This window comes from Microtus pennsylvanicus, chromosome 12 (assembly GCF_037038515.1).
Source record: "Microtus pennsylvanicus isolate mMicPen1 chromosome 12, mMicPen1.hap1, whole genome shotgun sequence".
NCBI classification, from domain to species: Eukaryota; Metazoa; Chordata; class Mammalia; order Rodentia; family Cricetidae; genus Microtus; species Microtus pennsylvanicus.
In genome coordinates this window covers 24,711,078-24,735,340 of record NC_134590.1, presented here as the reverse complement: position 1 = coordinate 24,735,340, position 24,263 = coordinate 24,711,078, and the positions used below count along the sequence as shown (strand labels likewise).

The window sequence follows — 24,263 nt, the reverse complement described above, 5'->3', positions numbered from 1 at the left end:
AGAACTTGTAGGGGTTCACAGAGACTGAAGCAGCAGTCACTGAGCCCGCATGGTCTGTGCTAGGGCTTTTGCATATATGTTGATAGATTGATGTTTCTGTGGGACACGAACAGTGGGAGTGAATTAAAGGATATTTATCAATTCGCAATGTGAAAGGTATGTTTCCTCAGGGAGAACAAGGCTGAAATGATTTTCACATGGCGATGTTCTCCCCTTCTTCCACTGCACCATCATTTTAGTGGTGGCTCCATTCACCAAGAGACTCCCGTTTTACTGTAGCATTAGCTTCTTACCTGGTCAGACTAAGCATGACATTATTTGAGCTTTGTTCTGAGGGTGCTATAAACAATTAACTCTCTAAGAGAAGGAAATCATCTGATGGACAGGGCTGTATGACATTTTATTCCAGAAAAAAAGTGAACTTAGCCCCCAACCCATGTGGTCTGTGAATGAAGGCTGAGTGGGAGCGGAAGTGTGGTTAGCAAAGTGGGAGGAATCAGGTCTGAGGAAACAGAAACAATATCTCTCTCCTCCACATTTAGAGAGAATGCCATTTCACAGACCAAAGAATTTGAACAACGAAGTTAGGTAATAAGGAATATTTTTCTATTAACTTTCTTTTCATAGATATTTAAAATACACCACATGTACAACTCAACTCTGTCTTTGATTTATTGATGACAATATAGCTATCAAACGTCATGCATATTATATACTTGAGGGAAATGTTTCAGGTGTGTATCCATAATTCTCTTTGCAACTGATATTGAAAAGCCCAACTGAGATGATTGGAAACTTTTGAAATGAATTGGGTGACTAGACATGAACTTACTTTAAATGTGGCAGCCAAATTTTAAGAGCTATAAATGAGGTAGCAGAAACCAGAAAGTGAAGGAGACAAAAGAAAATTACAATAGATGCTGATGTTATGCCATCCATTATTTATCAATGTTGTTTCAACTCAAGGAACTTCCTAAAAATGGGTTTCATATCCCAAGAATGTTGTGACATGACTTCCGAATCGAAGCCTTTATTCAAAAAGGAAATCATATATTCTGCTGACATCTTATTTATTCTTTAAATTTTACTTCAAGTAAAAATCTGCAACTGTCATTGTTTCATCCGGTTTTATTTTTTACCTTCCCTTTTCAGCTTCACAGAGTACTGGATCAGGCCTCTAGTTCCCCTGCGAATGAGATCTGTTTTGTAAACAATTGGTATGCACTGCTGACAGCTCCGACAGGTCTTGGAGATTCAAAACAAAGAAGGAATAGAAAATTATTGCTAAAATCTACATGGTTCCAAAAGTGTGAAATACATTCCATGACAATATTTTATAATATATGTTGTTGCTCATTTGATCATCTTAGAAGAATTCATATATATGTATATATATTTATGTTTATATTTATATGCCTGTTTTAATTGATAGAAAAGATTATCCCTCAAGTAGCCAGGATCTGTACAGTGTTGCCAAAGTTATATTGGACAGAATTAAGCCTGCAATTGCATTGTCTTTCAGGGACATCGTGTCCTTTTCCATGAAGTGATATGGATTGATGATTTTGCAATTCAAAGAGCTGCATCCTAGATCTACCACTTTGGTTTGAAGAGACAGAGGGGAGGGGAAAAGAGAGAGATTGGGACAATTGTATCAAAATTGAAATTGAGTCAAAATACAAAGCTATCCAAATGACGTTGAGTACCTGTAAGTGGAAGAGTAAAATGAAGAGGAAGCCTTTCTTTATGGAATGTTCAAATATGATTGGTAGATGGCCAGCTATTTTTTTTTTAAAGAATAGGAATCTTGCTGGACATAAAACGAGTTACATAAAAGAATGAACCATGATGGTGCTTCAATAAATGAGTAATGTTCGTGTACATTACATATTATTCTATGTTTAAGTTTTTTCAACAATTTAAAAGTATGAAACTCATTTTCAGCTTGAAGGCAATGTAAAAATAGTCTTCAGTTGGATTTGGCCTGGTGGCGCCTTGTTTGCTGACATGCTGTACAGATTATAAGTGGCCTGTTTTGGGAGATATGAATGTGTGACATTTTCTTTGTTGATTTGTCTCTTGGAGAGAAGGCAATATGCAAAGCTATACACTTCATTTTAAGATAAGTGGAATTTGACTGTAACCTTTTACAATGAACTAATTGGTGATTTGGTAATTCCTAGTGGGGATTTACCTGGTATTGCTTTTGGTGATTTGGTAATTTCCAGTGGGGATTTACCTGGTATTGCTTTTTCTCCCTGCAAGTTTAAGTCTCAGGAAGAATTTAAAAGGCCCAGGAAGCAAATCAGGCTTACACGCTCAGGAAGCTCTTGAGTCACAATATTTGCGTTTCCCCTTCAGGGAAATATATAAGCAGTAACAGTTCTTAGGAGACAAGACTCTAGTGCCAGTCAAGCTACCTGCAATTCCTTGTTCACAACTTTGCAGGAAAAGTCACATAATGCCTGATTCGGGCGGAAGTCCTTGCGCATGTAATTAGATGATAACTTAGCTTGGCTGATCATAAAGTTTGTGTGTAAGACATTATTACAGGAGAATATTGGAAAGGTGAATGGGAACCAGAGACATTGCTGCTTAGCAGAATAGGTCATAGTTCAGAAAGAGGTGGCCTGGAGGTCTTTCTATATGAGAATAATTTGATTAACATTATGCTTTAAGTGGTTTGGTGTTTAGACCAGAAAGCTGGAAAAAAGGAAGATAAAAGAATGTATATCCAACACTTCTTTATTTACTTGTTAAAGTATTTTTTTTTTCACATAGGAGTGCACCGCACAACACCTGTCTGAGCTCTATGTGCTACCATACAGTTCGCGAGATTCCGAGCTTCGGGCAAGGGGCTGGAGGTTGAAACACAAGAGACACACAGACAGAGACAGAAAGATAGAGACATGGGCCTCTAGTCACTGGTAAGAAGCCCTCTATTCAATAGCACCATGGAGGCTTATATACCCAACAGTCAGGTTGGCCAACAGGTGAAAACCTTATCCTCTGATCCTCAAGGCCAAGGCAACATGTGCTCGCTTCAGCAGCACACATACTAAAGCTGGAATGATACAGAGATTAGCATGGCCCCTGTGCAAAACTGATACGCAAATTCATGAAGCAGAGCTGGTAAACAACTTTGACACAGCCTTTAGTAACTCAAATCAGAAGGAAAGTAAAGTTCCCTAGCAGGGAAGAGCAGCTGGAGGCCAGGACTCCATAGGAGCCTAGAGGGGAGGACTGGTTTATAATAGGTGAGAAAGGGGAGCTTGTTAGTGTTCAGTTATTATGACATACTGGTAACAGGAAATTATATAGAGGAAGTTTGATTTTGGCTCACAGTTTCAGAGGTATCAGTCCATACTTGTCTGGCTCCACCGCCTTTAGGGCTTCAGTGAGGCAGAAACATTGTGGTGGGAAGCTGAGACAGAGTAGAGCTACTCACCTCATGGTAGTCAGGAAGCAGATACACACACTGATGAAGAGGCTAGACAAGACATGCCCTTCTAAGGCATGCCTTCTTGACTTACTTCCTCCAATCTCACCTTACTGCCCAAATCCTCAATAATGCCCTCAGACTGTACATCCTTCAGTAGATAATTCATTAATGAATCATAGTCCACTCTTCCTTCAATAACATCTCTTGTGAGAGGCCAAGACTTCAGCACATAAAACCTGTTGAGGAAGCACCTCCTATCTGGTAGAATTCTAAACTCTTTTGCTTTAGCATAAATATAGAAAATACAAAAGAGGATAAATTTGAAGGTAACCCAATAGTTTCCTAGATGAGATGATTGAATGAAGGACTATCAGACCTGAGAGAATTGTTTGCTCTAAAGAAGCTTTGGATAAGAATACATACATAGCCAAGACAATTATAATAGGCCAGAAGACCTAAATTCCAAGATAATGAGCTGAAAACTCATGAATCTATTGGTAAATATGGTCTGAAAATGATCTCAAAACAGTTCTTGCACAGATAATATTAAGTATCCTTGCTCATATGGGGACTTCGCCATTGTACTGACAATAAAAATATGCTAGTCAGGGAGGAATAGAGTTGATAGTATGTATATATAAGAAAAGGGACTTTATAAGATTGGCTTATTTGTTATGACTTGGTTAGAACAGCAATGGCTGTACACTGGAAGGGCTTAGGACTCAGTGGCTATTCATTCTATAAGGTGGAATATTTTAGTAGTATCAACGTACCACTGCAAGTTTGGAGAGCAATTTGCTTACAGACTTGTACAGAAGCAAGTCTCTTAGTTGATTCCAGGGCCAGTCAAGCTGAAAACCAAGATCAGTGAGTATGCTAGGAAACTACAGGATTTGTGGCTCAGTAAAAAGGTTTCAATAATTAAAAATGTTGAGATTTTAAGGAAAATGTATACATTTGCATACATAGGCATACCCAAGTTCTGGGAGAGCAATTTGCTTCCTGTCTTGGCAATGTTAAGATTCTCAATGTCAACAGGGCATGGCACGAGCATTGCCAGAAACAGGAGAGTAGATGCACTGATCAACATGGAGGGAAGTGGAGCAGGTGGAAATCAACATCATTTCCCTTGGAACTCTGGAGGTCTGGGCTGGCATGGAAGGTGTTGTTCACTCTGGGAGAGGATCTTCTTCCTCAGTTACTCCTTCCAGAAAACACACTTACAGACTTGTATAGAAGCAAGTCTCTTAGTTGATTCCAGGGCCAGTCAAGCTGAAAACCAAGATCAGTGAGTATGCTAGGAAACTACAGGATTTGTGGCTCAGTAAAAAGGTTTCAATAATTAAAAATGTTGAGATTTTAAGGAAAATGTATACATTTGCATACATAGGCATACCCAAAGAAACCATGAACTTAGTAATTCCAGAAATTGGATGCATTACAGGAGTAAGTTGTTTTAGTTCAGGATTAAATATGTCAAAATCCATATGTTTAGCACCTTTGTTTAACATATGTGTCTAACATATTTTGTATTTTCTTCCCTAACATTTGGTTTCTGAGAAAAAAAATAGAGGAGTTAGGTATTTGATTCAGAGAGGCATTATTGTTTGCCTTATGAATTGCACCACCTCATTTTTATCCAGAAAAGAAGATTCTTTATGAGAAGTAAACAGCTTCTCACTTAGCCATCCCCTCAAGTTCCTTGTGGGATTGGACATATGTGCCGTTGCACCCTGGCTGCCTTCTGAGGGGCTCTGCTATTCTGTCAGCTTTGATTATGCGTCTGCCAACCTGCTCCCATTTTATAATTTGGAGAATTAGAAACAATGTCTTGTGGTGACATCTAGAGTGATATGCTTTATTGGTGTCTGTGAATGCCAAGGGGGCTTTCAGTCATAGTCCCTGCTACTGTCACACTCTGGAGGACTGAGGACTGGCACTCCTCTCCTGGCAGACAATGACCCCAGAATTAAGGAGGTGGCATCACCTGTTTCTGGCTTACTGTGAAAGGCATGCCACTGTTGCCTGCCTCCCCTCCCATCTTCTCGCTGCTTCGTTGCTTCTTTTCTTCCTTTTTCTTGCCACCGGGCTCAGCTTAGGGGAAGAGAAGGACACCATAAGCTACTTCAAATCTGCTAAGTAGGAAAGGTGTTAGTCTAGGCCCACCCCCAAATGAAAACCTTCACAACTGATAAGGGCTCCAACGATAAGGAAGTTGCGGCACCTGGAGACCCTCCTGAAGAAGAAGATGCTGAAGCACACATCTGGAATCACTGTAGCATTACCTAGGGTAAGATTTCTGCAGTCACCTGAAAAAATGAGTCATAGTTTACCAAGACATGCTAATGTCTCACTGACAGCTTTTAGCTCAGTTGTTATGGAAAAGGGATGCAAGAAAATATAGTCCCCAGCTTCTCTGCAGTTAGAAGTTAATAAAGTTATAAAGGGGGTAGTGACAATGACAGCGAGTAGACAGTACTCTGGCACATTTCTGAGTCTCTGTCAAGCCAGTGATGAATGCAGTGACTTCGTCCCTCCAAACCCAAACCCTCTGAATATGTAGACCATGTGTTCATTTTCTAAGATGTTAAATTTTACGAAAAGTTATGCTAGGACAAAACCACTGAGTCCAGTCACAAAATGGCTAACTCCAGTTTGGCTATATCATAAACTCCTCCCAAGTCCTCAGGTTTTCACACCTTCTTGTAGGAAAGTATGTCATATAGTATTTGCCAGAAATACAAACACTGTTCTCTAATATAGGTATTATAATGTCACTAAATTTTATGCTGCTTTTCAAATAAGACTGTCATCTTCTATGAGGTATAATTTGGAGATAAGTTATTTATGGGTTATATCTCTGTTGAATGAATAAAGCCTCCCATTGTGAGTGGAATAAAGTCTTACACAAGGAAACATCTTAAAACTTCAGAGTCGCTCTGTTAACTTGTGTGCCATATGTTGCTACATTATCGAGCAGCTTTTAAATAGGATTCATCACCAAGAGATTATGGGAGAGAATGGGAAATTTCTTGTCTTCATCCTGTCGGGGAGAGGTTACCTTGCCATCACACATCTGGTAGTTAATGAGAGACGGACATTATATGTTATGAGAAATTAGCAGCATGAATTTAGTCATTACATTAAAGTGATGCAGATACAGGTCTGGTTTTCTCAATAGGCTACATCAAAGTTTAGAAGAATGAGAAGCCAGTACTGAAATGGTGCATTTGAAGCAATGAGTGACCACACATCTCTACACAGACTCCCCAATGGTCAGTGAGGCAATAAGTGCCGTAATAAGAAACTACAAAGGAGTGACTTAAATAACAGAAATTCATTTCTCAATGGTGGTAGAAGCTGGAAAGTTCACGAATGAGTTTTTAATATGATTCAGTTTCTGGGTGAGGCCTCTGCTCCTGGTTTATAGACAGTTGACTTCTTGCTATGATTTTAAATAGTGGAGAGATAACCAGAAAGGAAAGAGGAAGCAAAAGAGGATGAGGGAGAAGGAGAAAGTCAGGGAAGCAGAGGATGGGGGTATGGGGAGGAGGAGAAGAGAGAGAAGGCAGAGAATGAGGGTAGGGGAGAGGAGGAGAAGAGAGAGAGGGGAGGCATAGAATGGAGGTTGGGGGAAGAGAAAGGTAGGGATACTCTACTCCTCTTCTTGAAAGTATATAGTTGAGTTTAATACCATGGTCTTCTTAAACTTCATTGTGTCTTATGGAAGACTTCACTGCATACAGAAGTTGAAAGGTAAGGCTTCAGCAGGTGAACTTGCAAGACAGGCACACCCTTGTTATTAGGTTGCAGTACCTAATGGCATAAGCAGAGGAGATTCACCATAGCTGAAGCATGGCTTCTCTAACCTCTGAACCCAAGGTTCCCTCATGCTGGTCACGCTTTGATCATGTTTTTTTTGTTTATGAACTTTTATTTTATTTTTAATTAATTAATTAATTTATTAAAAATTTCTGCCTCCTCCCCGCCACCGCCTCCCATTTCCCTCCCCCTCCCCCGATCAAGTCCTCCTCCCTCATCAGCTCGAAGAGCAATCAGGGTTCCCTGACCTGTGGGAAGTCCAAGGACCGCCCACCTCCATCCAGGTCTAGTAAGGTGAGCATCCAAACTGCCTAGGCTCCCACAAAGCCAGCATGTGCAGTAGGATCAAAAACCCGTTGCCATTGTTCTTGAGTTCTCAGTAGTCCTCATTGTCCACTATGTTCAGCAAGTCCGGTTTTATCCCAGGTTTTTGATAATGTTTTAATTGAAATAGAATCACATCACTTTTCCTTCCCTTCCCTCCCTCTAGCTCCTTCCAGTTATGCCATGTCAAATCTCCATTTGGTTATGTTTATTAGTTTATTATGTGTAATACATATGGAAAGTGGTGTGTGTGAGAATGTATGCATATGCACAAATATATGTAAATAGGACCTGATGAGTCAGCTTTTATTGTTTGTGTGCATATTGTTTTAAGGTTTCATTTTGCAATAGAGACTCTTCTTTTCCTAGTGTTTCCACAATTTTCTTGCTATTTCATATTTGAGTATCTCTAGAAATCTATCATCTATCTATCTATCATCTATCTATCTATCTATCTATCTATCTATCTATCTATCATCTATCTTTCTATCTACCTCTGTCTATGTGTATTAAGCAGAGATAAGTATTTACACAGAGTACAATTTCCTGGAATTGACTCGCCCTTTACCTCATGGGTGCTGGGAACTGAGTTCAGGTTGTTAGGCTTGAAGTCAAGTACCTTTAGCAGCTGAGCTAGTTCTTTGGTCTTGGGTATCTTTGTAAATGCTGCTTGCTAGCTTGTAGTTCTGTCCTTTCCTTTACTTGGGATGGCATTTCAAAACCAGCTGATTTCTACTCATTTTTCATAGTTCTGACTTCTGCCAGATTCTATGCCTTTTATGTTCCCATGGGAGCTGGTGTGAACATCAGGTTTCCCACATACATTTGTATTTTAATGATTCGCTTTAAGTTGTCTGCATAAGACTAAGCCAAGCAGTTACTGTCCTTATGCAATTTGGCATCTTTGAGTTGGCCGGAAGTCCCAGTACAGAGAAACTACTCATTGGCTGATAAATGAGTGAACCAATAAAGCTTGGGAGCAGGAAACTTCTAATTGCAATGATAAAATGAATAACACAGGACTAACTTTACATTTATCCTCGCTTAATTACTTTATAACTGCAACAGTATTAGAGCTTTTTTATCATAATTCTATAAAAATGATTGGAATAATAGATCTTTCATAATGCTTTGTCCAGTGCCAAGTATTCTACTGGGTGTTCGTGTGCAATCTGAAACTCCTGTAATAATGAATGAAGCTGGCCAGTACAGATAGTTTCCTCCCCATTAATTCATTCTCCCCAGTTTACCTTGCAAATCCAGATGCGGAGATAAGTCCCCATAGTTATGGGGTTAAAGAGGAAATGGTAATAATTTTTATTTAGTGTTTTCCATATAAATGCACCTCATTATCTGCTGCACCTCATTATATATGATCTATTTTATGACCATTTAGTTCTCCTTAGCAGGCCCATTTTTATTTCTTTATGCTAGCTGTCTAAACTCTTAACTTTATGACTCCATTACCCCGGCTCTCCGAGGCCCGCTGTCCCACTCCCACGTGGATAATGTAACTGTGCTGTTGCCAGGCCAGCATTTCTAATAAATCCCTCACACACAGGCAGACAGCAGCGGAGCACACAGCGGCTTGTGTCAGGCTCTCATATCACACCACTAGACTCTCATTAGGTCCTTGTGCGAGAAATTACCACTGTGCCTTCTCCAGGCACAATAGCATTAATGAAGTTAGGAAATGACTCCCACAGATGTTTGACACTCAATCAATCCCACTTAATTTAATTACACTCCTCAAGGAAAGACAAAGGAGATGCTCTGGCAGTCCAACCCTTGCTTTTTATTTTCTCAATCGCTTTTTACCCCCTTCTGATTTACTTAATCCTTGCTGAGAAATGTCAGTGTAATTAACTGAAGTTATAATTATTTAAAAGTGGACTTTGTTATAATACCTTGTATCATTTTCTTCATCTCCACCCCAGCACACCGTGTGTGTGTGTGTGTGTGTGTGTGTGTGTGTGTGTGTGTGTGTGTACTCTCCTATGGAACTGGAGTGGGAGAGTGGGCAGAGAGGTGCGCCTGACTCCCTGATGATCCCGCCACTTCTTATGTGTGTAATTAAGGACACCAGTAGCACAGACACTTAGATGCTCCTGTCTTGAAAGTTTGTTCACTAAGATGCTTCAAGGACTCCTCTTCTAAGTAAACAGATCCTGGGAAATTTTCTTCAGACCAGTCTCAAAATGGTGGACCAGATTCGTAAAGTACCAAAATTGGAAGAAAAGCAGAAATTATGTGGTATTTCCTTGTCTGACCTCGTGTATAACATTCTTTAATCTTGACAGAACCTTGGAGATATAGGTGTAAGCATTATTTTAGAGACAAAGTCTGAGACGAGGAGTGGTTAGGTCATTACCTGGCTAGGATTTGACTTTTTAATACACAGTGATCCTAAAATTTTGACAGTCCTTAATTCAGGTATTAAATAATTACTGCTGCCACACGTAAGTTCCAAACCATTTCTGACACCGAAGAAGCTGAAAGGTAAATAGTGATCTAAGGCAGTGTGACAGGCAGGGTGGGAGCAGAGCAGAAGGGGTCTAAGGAGTCTGGCATCTCTAGTGAAGTGGAAGGGAATCATTTGGAGAGTTTTCCCTTGTGAGGAAGATGATCAATTTGAGTTTCCGAAGGGGTCGATTGGCTTTAACATGGACAGCATGACAGCAACCTCTCACTTGCTCCATCTGCAAATTCAGTTCCAGGGAATCTGATGGCAGGGGCCAGCGGCGTGCATGTGGTGCAGATGTGCATGCAAGCAAGACACACATACACATGAAAGAAAGTGCCTCCCAGGATGGGTTCTGTGGCCATCAACCAACATTACACACACAGGAAGAGATGCTTAATGGGGAAAATACAGCAATTTTCCCTTGAACTTAATCTCCCTGATAATGGGGCATTGAGAAAGTCTCTGGCTCCTTACTAAGACTTCAGCTGTAGGTATGGTTTGAGGTATTCATGCAGAGAGGGGTGTTGATGAGTTTTCTCACTGTAAGATGTGTAACACAAGAGCCCGAGGGGGCTGCAAGAAACACAGGGGCCTATAATAATGGTAAGTTGGACAGCTCCAGGAGAAGGCCACATACCCATGAATATATGAGCAGCAGAAATTAGATTTGATGGTTTAAAAATAATCAGGTCATAAAGCCAAGAGTATAGAAAGAGGGGGTGATCTGGGAAATCTTGTGGTTTTTGTACAAAATTCCCCAAAAGCTAATAAAATATATAAAGATAACCACTAGAGCACATTTATGAAAAATGGCAGTAGAATTGGTACTCATATAGCTTACCTAAGGATGTCTGACACCTTGCTAACTAAAGTATGTCGTTTTTCACTCGGTGCCATCCTTTATCTTTTATTTTTTACTTTGTTGAGGTGGATTGAGTTTGATATGAAGTTTTTCTTAGGGATTTGTATACATTTATGGTAAGTGTTTGCAGTTCTTTGAAGCATGGCTGATCTAACATTTCCTTTCCTATCCCCATCTCAAATTAGTCTGTTTCCTGTCCTCTATTTTCACACTGTATGCGGGGGATAAAAGACTCCACGGGGATTATTTGTGCCCTGAAGGATCCAGTGCATAAATGTAATTGACTTCAAAGGAGTGTCTCCGCCTTAAAAATGACTTATAATAGATACCGTGGATAGCAGATCCAATACAGGCTGCCTGGTTCAATTTGAATTGCTAACTAACAGTGGATTCTCTTTACTCTGTGTAGGTCTTGGTTATCACTGGGTGAGGATTGAGTTGATAAAGTCGGAGAAAGCCCTGGGACCTCTACTCTATGTTACACATTGGCAGGCCTAAAGAACAGTGAATCAAGTAGGTGTGTTTATAGTCTTGGGTTCCAAACTAGTGGATAGATCTCAATTTGAATCACGTGGCGCTGCTGAGTCATAATGACATTATAACATTAAAGTTTCATTTTGTGTGTGTGGGTTTTGCCTTCATGGATGTCTGTGTACCATGTGAGTACGTGGAGCCCATAGCAGCTAAAAGAGTGTATCAGACCCTCTAGAACTGCAGTGACAGTGAGTTTTGAGACATCTGAGGGTGTTTGAAATGGAATCTCAGTCCTCCACAAGAGCAGCAAGAGCTCTTAGCCCAATTAAGTCTCTTTCTGTCTCTGTGGTTCTGTCTCTGTCTGTCTCTGTCTCTGTCTCTGTCTCTCTCTCTCTCTCTCTGTAGTAAGAGGATGAACACTACAGAGGCTTGATACTTGGAAGCTAATTTCCACTTTAAAGCTAAGCTTTTTGATTCTTTACTGTGTGGCAAAGCCTATGCCGAGAAAAACCTGTTGTTTAGAGACTTCGTGAGCTGTGAGAAGGAAATCGAAAGCAAAAAGTAATTAAAGAACTTTGGAGACAGACAGTTTGTGTTCTAAGCTGAGCCTTGTCACCTACTCACCGTGTCACTTTGGGCGAGTTACTTAACTCACTGTATGGCAGGGTTTTCAACTGTGCTGTGTGTCTAATGATAGTATTTGCCACCAGGAGTTTTTGCAAGACTCCAATGAGGTACTGTAAGAATGAATCAGAAACAGCGCCTGCCACATTGTGAGACTCTGTCAAAGGAACCGTTTCTGGAGTTTCACTGCAAGGAGTGCTAAGGGTCATTTATTAGCATCACCACAATTAATAGGTGAGAATTCCAAAGATTCAGAGGCAGTCTCTACTCAAAGATGTACAGCTGTTAAGTTTCCCAGCAATTACCGGTCTATCATGCTGGGCTATAATGGGTGCCATAAGCCATTGGTCTTCAAAACATCACAGCTTATCCAAGAACGAGCCTATTGGATAAATGCATCTCTCCTAAGAGAGATGCAGAATGGGTCAGATTTTTAAAGTGCTCTCTTTCCACAGAAGATGGACACATGGGTTGTATATTTGTTCCTAACGCCACCCCATAATATTTGCCAGAGTCATTTATTTACATGTCTATCTTCTCTACTGGATTGTAATTCCTGACTGTTTCTATCACAGATTTTTCCAGCTATAGCTACAGTCGGCATTTGGTGAATTGAATTGGAACGTCATTGTTTCTTTAGAGTCTCTTCTGAAATGCCCCAAATATTCCTTATATTCAAATGCTACTCATTCTGAAATGTTTAAATATAACTCTCTTGCTAGTTTTGTCTTCCAACACCATTTGCGGCAATGTATAGGAGAAGGAGGCTGGAGGGTGCATATATAGACTGAATGAATTTTGTAGGTGCTTCCCCTGGGACATGTTAAAGACAAGGCAGGATGCAGATGTGAATGAATCCCCTATAAACTCTCCTGTCTTGCAAACAAGGAGAACCCTAAGAGAGATATATATGAATCCCCCTGGAAGGGGGAAGTAGATAAGATCTCCTTAGTAAATTGGGGATGGAGGAGGGTGGTAGTGGAGTGGGGAAGGAAGAAGGGGAGCGGGGAGGAGAACATGAGGGATCGAGAAATTGAGTTTGGTAAAGGACAGAGACAGGAAACAAAGAAGGAGAAACCCTGAAAGAGGGAGCCATTGTGGGGTTAGCGAGAAACCAGGTACTAGGGAAGCTCCCAGAAAACCACAAGGATGACCCCAGCTAAGAATCTAAACAGTAGTGGAGAGGGCACCTAAACTGCCCTTACCCTATAATCAGATTGATGACTACCTTAATTGTCATCATATAACCTTCTTCCAGTAACTGATGGGGGCAGATACAGAGATTCACAACTAAACTCTTGGCCAAGGTCCCAGGATCCAGTGAAAGAGAGGGGGGAGGGATATATGAGCAAAGTAGTCAAGATGATGATGGGGAAACCCACAGAAACAGATGACTCAAGCTAGTGGGAGGTCACTGACTCTGGACTGACCGCTGAGGAAACAGTGTAAGGCTGAACTAGGCCGTCTGAATGAGGCCAACATTTGTGCAGCATGGGCAGAGTTGGTGGGGCCACTAGCACTGGAACCAGTATTTATGCCTAGAACATTAGCTGGCTCTTTGGAGCCCATTCTCTAGGGAGGAATACCTTGCTCAGATTAGATATGGGGATGAGGGGAGGGGGTTTGGTCCTGCCTCAAGTGATATGCCAGACTTTGTTGACTCTCCATGGGAGGCCTTACCCTCTCTGTTAGTAACACAACAGATTAAAAGTGTAGACTTTCATCAAGAGAAATAGGTGTGATGTGTGTGGTGTGTGGTGTGTGTGTGTGTGTGTGTGTGTGTGTGTGTGTGTGTATGTGTGTGTGTATGTGGTGTGTTCTAGCAGGAGGCAAATTGAAACCTTAGAGACTTTCACATGCTAACCAAGTGCTCTACTAATTAGCTACATTTCTTGTCCTTCTCTGGAGTTTTGGGACTTTTAGGTGGGAATACACGTAGCTCAGTGTGGCTAGGAACTCACTAAGTAGCTGAGGATGACCTTGAATTTCCAATCCTCTGGTATTCACCTTCCTGCTGGAATTACAGGCATGAACTGCCATAACCTGCTACTCCTCCTTTTTAAATTTTATTTTGAAACAGGATCTCACAGATTGGCTATGCTGGCCTTGAACTCACATAGCAGTACATGAATCTGAAATCTTTTGTCTCTATTTCTTAGGTCGTTGGGGTTGCAGTTATACTCCGCCATGCCCAGCTTCAGATTTGTTTTGTTAACCAGGCCTCTCAGAGCACAATGAGATTTTATACAAACAGATACAAATAAAGACAAGGCAGTGGGATAGACAGAAAAGGGTGGCCAAGTAATATTTAGAAGATGGTGATTAGTGTATTATGGATATCATGGTTAGAAGCTGGAGAGAAGGGAAAGGAATCACTCAATGATGCTATTGTTGTGCTTGGAATGATGGATCTAAGAAGCAGTAAGTGTCCTAGAAGAGGGCCTGACCTAGGTTTCTTTCAGTCCTTTCATGGCTGTTATTTGAAACAAAGGGCAGCTATGCTACAAGTCTGTGTCTAACTGTTTACTCGATGTGGAAGAGTCTAAGTAGCTGGGCTTTTCCAGTTTTAAAATAGATGAGAGTTTTTGTGTGGACATTCCAGAATCATAGGAGCAGAATGAGAGATGAGTCTGAGAAGTAATAAGCCATTTGGTTTCATTGGGACTCGGCACAATTAGTATCTAGATACACACATGAATACTTGATACACAGCGTAGTTATCACTCATCTTGCAAAAGGGATTTCTTGTCATTTTCTGCTGCTTTTCTATTGTCATTTGGATTACAATTCTCCTGTAGCTAGTAAAGAAACATTGTAGATGTGACACACTGTTCCTGTGTGTCTGATTATTATTATTATAATAAATCCTAACCATTTAAAATCTCCCATTTGTAGAAAATGACTAATACGCGAAAGCAAAATGTACAACCGAAGCTTTAAAAATGGTGATAATTATTTCTCTTGTTTAGGAGAGAAGCCCCATCTTTCCTGAAAATTGAGTGAAGTTGCACAGCTGTGTCAGGGGACAATTCGGTTCTATTTATAAATCAGAAGTTGATAAGTGGACCTTTATCACCTGCCTTGAATATTAACAGGTAAGGCTTTGTGTCAGAACACCGGGCCATTATTTTATCACCGCGTTTGCTGGTACGAGGAGGAAACTACTTGTTCTTAGTTTTAAGGGGAAATAAAACACACTGACGAGACTCGGGGGGCTGATAGTCGGATTGGAAATAATGGCAACACAAAGAGAGGGCACCGCTGGTTAAAGCGGACCCGGTTACTCATCCTTCTTTGTAACCACATCTCCCACCATGATAGTTTACAGTTTTCTCTTGTCCCTGGGTGAGTTTGTATATACAAATTGACTTGGTCAATGTCACATCAGCAGGCATCATATGTCTAAATGCTGACTGGATGTTTGTTCACTTGGGTTTGATTTACTCTGCTCTTACCTTTAGAAGAACACATCTTGATTAGTCTTATAGGTCCAGGGGGTGATGATGAGAGACAGGTAGAACAGGTCTGGATGATCCCTGCCAGGTCCTGTCCAGAGTAGCCAACTTTCTTCCCTCTCTCCTGGGTACTGAGTGTAGGCAGGTGTTGTTCGTGATTGAAATGATGAGACATTAGCTAGTAACAGGAGGAGGTGAAGCACAACAGAAAGAACTCTAAAATCTTTAGTCACAGAGGATACTTGACACGAGGGAGAGAGATACAGATAGACAGACAAGAGACGGATGGGACTGAGATAGATAAACATTGGCATTGGATAGGTAAATAATTGAGCACAAGAGAACATGATTGTCTAGGGTTAATATGTTAGGAAGATAAATATTACCATATATACCAAAAAAAAAAAAGAAGACTCGAAAGGATTCACAGCTGAAGAAATGAAAAGTCATTTGTTTGTAAGTGGCTAGGATGTAGAGATAGCAGGGATTATTATAAGGTTGTATATTTCCACGAATGAATCTTTGTACTTTTCTATCTGCACCCTTTCACATTAGCACTCTAGGATGTGTCCCCATTTTTTTTTCTGGAGACACTGGCTGATCATTCCTTCAGGGGATGGTGTTATTGGATTCTAGTACGCAGAGTCCAGAGACTACAAGTCCTGCACCGTGCAGGTCTCTGTCTTCCCAGCAAAGAATTACTGAGCCCAAAAAGTAGCTAGTGTTCTGCTTAAAAAAACCATATGTGGCATGGTGCTGAAAAATTGTGGATGCCAAACATACAGGTAAAGTCACACAGGATTCCTTTTAGAAGACTTCCTGTGAACCAAATACAGCATGAGGAAGCAGCAGAAGTCCAGATAGCAGAGCTGCTGCCTTTGATTTCACAGGGAACACAGAGGTGGTGGCTGTAGAACAGATATGAACAGAGTTCTGAAAATTAAAACAATAAATGTGATAGAGAAAAGACCCTAGGGATTTATAAAACAAATGTGACTTAGGTGATCAGAAAAAAGGATCAGGTAGTATCTTACCTAGTCCTGGAGGAGTAGTAACTTGGAAAGAAAGGATGGGGTAGCCAGATAGGTAAAGACAACAGTGTGCTGATTCTCTTGCCTGTAGCAGGTAGGTAAGCCAAGCATCTGTGGAGTAGAAGCAGATTGCCATATCAAGTTAAACTCAAATTTTTTTTTTTTGGCTGAAGTAAGAACAACTTTGGGAAAGGAAGTCTGAGGATGCCCCTTGTGCTTTATTTATGGCCTGTACCAAGTAGAGAGCTCCGAGTAGCAGCTAGCCACTGTTTACCAACCCCGCAACACAGCACTGAGAGGGATCCTCCAGCACTGTGATACAAGGCAGGCTGTACTGGAACATTCCCGTCCATCATTTTTGGCACAAACTAAACACGCTGCATGAGATCTGCTACAACGCCCAAAGTGTTTCTTTTGAGTCACATTTCCTTTTTAAAATATGACCCAATTTAAGTTTGATCAGTAGTTTTACTTGCTAACTTATCACAAGCTACCGTCATCTGAGTTCCTCTCAATGAACGTTTTCCTAGGCCAGGCTGGGCGATGGATAAGCCTACTACAGATTATCTTGATTGCATTAATGGAGATGGGAAGATCTACATTCTGTGGGTTGCACTGGCCTTTAGGAAGGAGATTCTAATCTGTAAAGGGAGAGAGTAAGCTGAATGCATGTATTCATTCAATCTCTGCTCTTGCTTGTGGATATGGCTAGCTGCCTCAAGTTCTTTTCTAACTTGAATTCTTTGAAATGATGGACTGTAATCTGAAATTCTAAGATAAACTGAACCCTTTCTTTACTTTTATCAGGGTAAAATGCATCCAGAAATGAAACTAAGACAGCTGGGAATATGTCTTCTCTGAAGAGCTTTCCCACAAAAATTTAGAGAATAAAATCCTTAATAAAATCCTTGAACTTTTTTTATTTGAGGTGAGCATCCGTTAGAATTAAATCCTGAGCTTTCCTTACCTGCTCTAGGTAATCTTTGTGCGCTTCCTCGCTTTATGGCCAGGTTTGTTTCAGCTTTGCAGTCACCAAGAAACAAACCTACTGAGTTCATTTTACCTGTAACTAGTGGGGCCCAGAATATTGAAGGAATGAGAAACAAACCGTTGGCATATAAAAGAGTTCCATACTAGCCCAGAATGGAGCATCATAAAAGTTTATTTATTTAGGAGTAAAATCACAGTAGCAATCTGAAGCCCTCTGCATGCACTGGGCACCTAAACTGAATCCAGCAGCCAAGAGACCTGTGAGCTTTATGCTTGCATTTATAGTACATGAGATCACACCCAAAGTTGGCAAGTATCTTAAAGGCTATTGGCTAAAGAAGTTCCCACAGCACCTTTCCCTTTTGCCTGAATAAGAGAGTTCTAAGCTTGATACAAAACTATATACAGTAAGAATAAATATCAAGCATTGTTCAGGGAAAAGAAGAGGCAAAAGCATATATAAAAATTAGAATTAGAACCAGCATGGAAAACATCAAGCAAGAAACATATGCTAAATGTTTCAATAGTTATCCTATCCTAAGGAGTCTAAGTCATATATTAAAAATTGCTTGGCTAAGTCATGAGAGAAAAGTAACTAAGACTATCTAGTCTTCAACCCCAACTCCATCAAAGATCTGAGAAGGGAAATAATATTACTTGAGTAAACAGGAAATACAATGAAGCAACTTCCAAAAGACGCAAGAAATGACAGAGACAACTGGCTACTTGGGCAATCACCCACAGTCTCATTTGCAATGTTGGGACAACCAACTCTGGCTAAGGCCTAGAGTAACTTACAGATCATTTTCAGAGGCAGGAAAAATTTTCAAAACCGTCTTACCCTGTCTTGGCAGGTTTAGCAGTCTTTTTGTTTGTATCCTGTTTGTCCAGTCTGGATACCATGCATTTGTCAGTGATTGATTGAGGCAGGGGCAGTTCTTTGCCCAAAGACCAGTTTTGCCAAGAATAAAACAAGCTCCAAGTAGAGTATCTTCGGTGCCCAACATTCTCTCAGGAATAGATCGGTGCTGCCAAGAGCAATCATGTCTCACACCAACAGAATCCTAAGTAATTTAAATGCCATCTTCTACAGTTCTTTGAGGTGTTTGAAGATTATCTATCTATACAGAATATAATCTCTATGTATCTAAATAACCTGACTAGTCTAACTATAAGTATGACAAACATGGATGAGTATTGGCCTGTAAGTCTTAGTACCTATATAGCTTAAAGACAAAGGCTTCATATTAAAAAAATTAAACAATAAACAAATTTGCAGAAAATGAGGAGAATCACTTCAAAATGTAAACAATATGTAAGTATTTTGATTAAAGGTAGAAATACATAGCATAATATTTCCTAAAATTGTATCAATAAAGAAAATATCTTAAACAGAGGTAGAAACATGTATGAATACAAAATAACTACCCAGGTATACAAATATTGTAAACAGAAATAGGAGCATATTCAATATAACAGAGATAATTTGAATTCGTATCAATATACAGAATCTATGCTAATGTAAATTGTCTATAAATAATAGCTCACAAGCAATGTCACTATTACTATTATTATTAGTGTGAGTAAGATTACACTAATCTACATTTTATCCCATTCCATCCAATCCTATTTTTTTCAAAAGAAATCCCTGAGCCTATTTCATTTCCATCCCCAGCCCTATACCATTTATAACCAAACCCTAATAATATTCCTAGCCCTGGAGACAAACTTTACTGAAAGGAGGGACGTCATTTTCTAGAATTATTTCCAGATGGCATGGGGGTGATGTTATTTCTATGGGATCCTGCGAAAACTAAAATGATGGTTAAGTTTCAAGACTATTGTCTAGTTCAATTGCAGATAGTCTCTGAATAGTCAGTAGGGTGTTTCTAAAGTTCTTATTTGAATTTCTGGCCAGAACATTGTAAGAAGGTGCACCATCTCAGCTAGCCACATTGGAATGCTCTTGAGCAGTTTGTAACCCAAAATCCGATCTTAAAGTGGTACTATCAGTATAATGGCATCATATCAAACAGGTGGAATCGTTGTTGTGGGGCCCCATCTTCTTCCTGGAAACTTCAAAGATTATTGCAGGAAAATTTATTGTTCATTGTAGAAAACTTAAACATTATTTATATTCATTATTCAATGAAAGGTACCATAAAGATAAAAATAGAAATGGTGCCCATACAACTGGGGTTAACACGCATGGTGTGCCACCCACTTGGGGTGCAGGTCATTGTACACCTGCTCAGGTTTAGGAGGAAAGTAGCTGAGAGCATGCCAGCAGCTCGGCATTCTCTGCCTGGGAAACTGGCTGGATGAGGTCTGCTAGGTGTGCACAGGCAGGAAAGCATGGCAGATTTCCACCACCATACACAGACATAGTTCCACGTCATGTAGTGTGCTGCATGAAAGATTTTAGTTTTTACTCAGGTAAAAAGGGTTAATATGCTACACATTCCTTCCCAGAGTTGAGGTGGTGAGAATGGCTGCTACCCAGCAGTCCCAGATCCGTTGGTGAGCTATCTCTGCCATATTGGAAGGCTGAGAGAGGTGAATCCAGCTACCAAGCTACTATGATTACACTGCATAACATTTTAAAATAAAAAGGATTGGTGATATGGGATTCCCCTCTGTAGGCTGTGAATACCATTGGTGAATAAAGAAATTGCCTTGGCCTCTTGATAGGGCATAACTTAGGTGGGCAGGGAAAATTAAACAAAATACTGGGAGAAAGGAGGCAGAGTCAGGGAGAAGCCATGTAGCTTCACCAAAGACAGACACCAGACGTAACTTTACCTTGTAAGCCACAGCCATATGGCGATACACAGATTAATAGAGATGGGTTAGTTTAGAATATGAGTTAGCAAGAAATATACTTAAGCTATTGGCCAAAGAGTATTGCAAATAATATGGCTTCTGTGTTATTATTTCAGGACTGGGCATTCAGGAAACAAACAAGCAACCATCCCACAATGGATTACAGATATGCAATAAAGACAGATTCAGACAAAAATAAATCTCTGTAAATTTTGTAAAAATGTACATAGGCTTGGGAGAGTGAGGAAAATGAGTATAGACATTATAAAACAAAGTAAAATGTTTAAAGAGACAGGAGAAGTAATATAAATGACTATGAATAGTCACTGATTAAAGGAGTAAAGAAAAATAAGCCATGTAAAGATGGAAAATACACAGTCTAGGTTATGTATATTATTGTGTTTTCTTTGAATTTTTTGACAGCAGAGAGATATTTGTTTCTAGGGGCTGCTAAGTTAAACCAACATAAAGGTATCTTCACTTCAAAATTTTGGTCTAAGGATATGTTACTTTGGAAAAGAGATTCTGCTTTTGTTCCACAGAAGATGAGAGTATGTGGATTACTTCCAGGCTAATGTGATTTGATGGAACAAGAGCCCCTGAAAGTTCTCCATGAACCCTAAAATTACTTCAACCAACAAACAGCAGAAGCAGTTTTGAGAAAACAATGCTTAAATTCCCAAAATGATTGTAGATCTTTGTTTTTTCATTTAAAGGGAGATAAGATATAGAGATGAATATTTTTGCATTGGTATGGATCTTGATCTATCGATACAAATTTAATGTCGATTTGTTATACCATGTATATGTATTTCTGCTCGTTTTTAAGGTATTGTGTTTGTGAAGCTCATTTAAAAATGTAATGCAAATTTAAAATCACAGATTAATAGATAGTCATTTATAATTGTCAAACTTGTAGTTGCATTAGTTAGGTTTTCTAGATATACAGAGAAATATTTCAATTAGATAGATAATCTTCAATACTTTAAAGACTATGGAATATGGCATTTAAAATGTTTGAGAGCTTAGACTTTTCTTGACAGTGAGACATGTCTGCTTCTGGTAGCACCAATTACTTTAGGGAGTTTGATGGGAATTGAAGAAACTCATTATAGAATTTTCCTTCAATGTGACAAGGATAGCCATTTGGGCAAGAAACTTCTCTTGATGGACTGCTTGATGGTATGCTGTATAAATTGGACATTCAAGACCCACAAAAAAGTGACTGCTAAACATTCAAAAAGATGGGATTTCTTCTTCAGGGTTCCTGCTTTTCAGAAGAAACTGCCAGACTTTCTACAGGATATAGAAGAAAGTGACTGACAAACTACCAAGACAGCAAAACAGCTTTTCAAATTACCTGCTTCATGAAAAGTCTGCCAGATACTATGGGCCTGTAGGCTAAATATGGATGCCCCAATGTTACTGAAGAACTTTGAGTAACTGTCCAGGCAGCAAGATGTCTCTGTCAATTCTAGAACGTTGGAATTGCTTACAATTCATTTCCTGTTTACTTAGGTAATATTATATCCTTCTGGGGTCTTTGCTGAAGTTGATGATGGGTTGTTATAGTTGTTGTTTTTCTTAGTTATGATAAAAGAGAAATTAAACATAAAAATTTAGACTGACAAAGATAGGAAAAATGATAGAGTATTTTTCTTAATTTACCAAATAGTAAGTGGACTAAATATTATAACTATAATTCTTGCTTGATAACTGTTTTGTATATGAAATTTTACTATGTTAAAGTTAAAACTTTCCTTTTTATTTAGACAGAAAAGGGGAGATGATGTGAGATTACCCTGTGTATGCTGTGAATATGTTTTATTACCATTGGTTAATAAAGAAGCTTAAGAGAGTAAAGCTGGGGGAGGGGGAATCAGAAGAGAGAGAGAGTGAGAGACAGACAGACAGAGACAGAGAAACAGAGAAATGGAGAGAGAGAGAAGACAGAGTTAGAGAGATGCCATGTAGCTGCCAAAGGAGAAAGACTTGTAGGCCATAGCATAGTAGTGCTACACAAATGAATAGAAATGGGTTAACTCAAGATGTAAGAGCTAGCTAGAAGTACGCCTGAGTCATTGGCCAAGTAGTGTTGTAATTAATATAGTATCTGTGTGATTATTTGAGTCTGAACAGTCAGGAAACTCCTACTACAGTGAACAGCTGTGACTAAACTACTTTAAACAAGAGGAGGGTACAATGGAAGAGGGTGGACAGGGTTCAGATTATGCAGAGTTCATGCCCTTTCAAGGATTTGAGCCTTATTCCAAGTGAATACCACAGCACTGAGAGATTTTTACAAGGAGTACCATGGTTGGACTCGGTCGCCGGAAAAATGCCTATAAACTGCTCAGCATGGTAAGACTTGCCACAGTGGATGCAGAAGCCATTAAAAAAGAAGTGGCGGGGTTTATTTTTCTAGGGATGACCCATAGTACAAGTCATGTGGGCACTTTGCTCACAGGTGAAGGAATTCACTGGTGGTGACTATAAGAGAAAAAAAACTGGAGAGCAAGAAAGGCAGAGTTTGCCGCTGATGCAGCAGGAACCCGTCTGAATCGGTTGTCTGCGACCAGAAGTGTTTTAAGATAAGAAGTTTATCTGGGCTTATGTTTCCAAAGCGGGTGTGCACAGTGGCAGGGAATACATGGCAGCAGGCAACCAAAAGAGGAAGCTGAGAACCAACAGCGATGAAGAAGCTGAGAGAGCCAACTGTAAGAGCGGCAATTCCACAGCAAGCCTTCATCACCGGAAGGTTGTCTAATCTCCCGACGCAATGCTGCCGGTAGGGAAGTAAGTGTTCAGATAAGTGATATGGAGAGCGTGGGGGACATTTCTCATTCAGATCACTACACCCCCTGATGCTTAGGCCTTGTGAAGGAACTGCACCCAACCTGTGTTCTCTCCAGCTCCTAGCTTACTATATGGTGCAGAGAAGTTACCCAAATCAGACTCTTTGACTTGATCACCTTTACACTTAGAGAATAACATACAAACTCATTTTTCTTGATGTCTTTCCTCACAACCTTGTTCCTGGGAACAGGCTTCACGTATTGATGATGCTTCCTTATTTTTTCCCCCATGTTGCTTTAGACAGCACATTTTGCCTCTAGTCTTCAAGTCAACTTAGTGGAAATCTTACTTGTCCCTCATGCCTCTGAGAAAACATGGTGTTCATGAGCATGGCATACTCATTGACCACACCATTTCCAGAGTTTTACTAGCAGCGCCACTTTGGAAGATTTATTTATACAACACAAACCTCAATTTTCTCATCTGCAATGTGAGCAACTAAGAAATACCACCTCACACTGTTCTGTGTATTAAATCACCTTATTTATGTAAGAGCTAAGCCTGGTGAATAAAAAGCTTTCAATCATAGTTAGCTATTATAATAATTGTTTGTTAGTCACTGGAAATGGAAAGATGAATATAAATGATCCCTACTCTCAGTGAATGCACAATACAATAGAGGAGACAAAGAGTAAATGTATAATTTTAATAAGGTGATTAATACAATAAAAATAAAAGATACAAATTACTGTAGAAGTCCAGAGGAAATGTGTCTTCCACATGGGTCTCTAATTGCAGTACAGAGCATTCTGCTGAGCTCTTGACCTCTATTTCAGGCTACATTGTGATGTCACCCCAAGACTTTCTAGAAGAAACCCAGGCAACACGATTTTTCCTGTTGGCAGAGGAAAAAGCCTGAGTGCAATCCTAGTGCCTCCCTCCATGTTGCCCTGACAGTCACTAAATCTTACCGCCTTTGTCTTCTTCCCATATCCCATAGGTCTTCCTCAGAGCATAGCATCAGTGGTATCATTCACCTAGTGAGAATCTCTAGTTAGAATGGCTCTAATTCTTCCTGCTGAAAGCCTAAGCTCCTTAGGCATATCAAACTCCTTGCTTGGCATGCCGCCTCCCAGCCTCTTCTTTGGTTCCTGTC

At 40.0% G+C, this 24,263-nt stretch overlaps 1 non-coding gene across 1 annotated transcript; it reads left to right on the top strand.

The window, feature by feature from the left end:
• The first annotated feature begins 3,034 nt into the window (after positions 1–3,034).
• LOC142833258 (U6 spliceosomal RNA) lies at positions 3,035–3,144 on the top strand. Its single transcript, XR_012907384.1, has one exon. It is a non-coding gene; the product is annotated as a U6 spliceosomal RNA (small nuclear RNA).
• Positions 3,145–24,263: the final 21,119 nt, after the last annotated feature.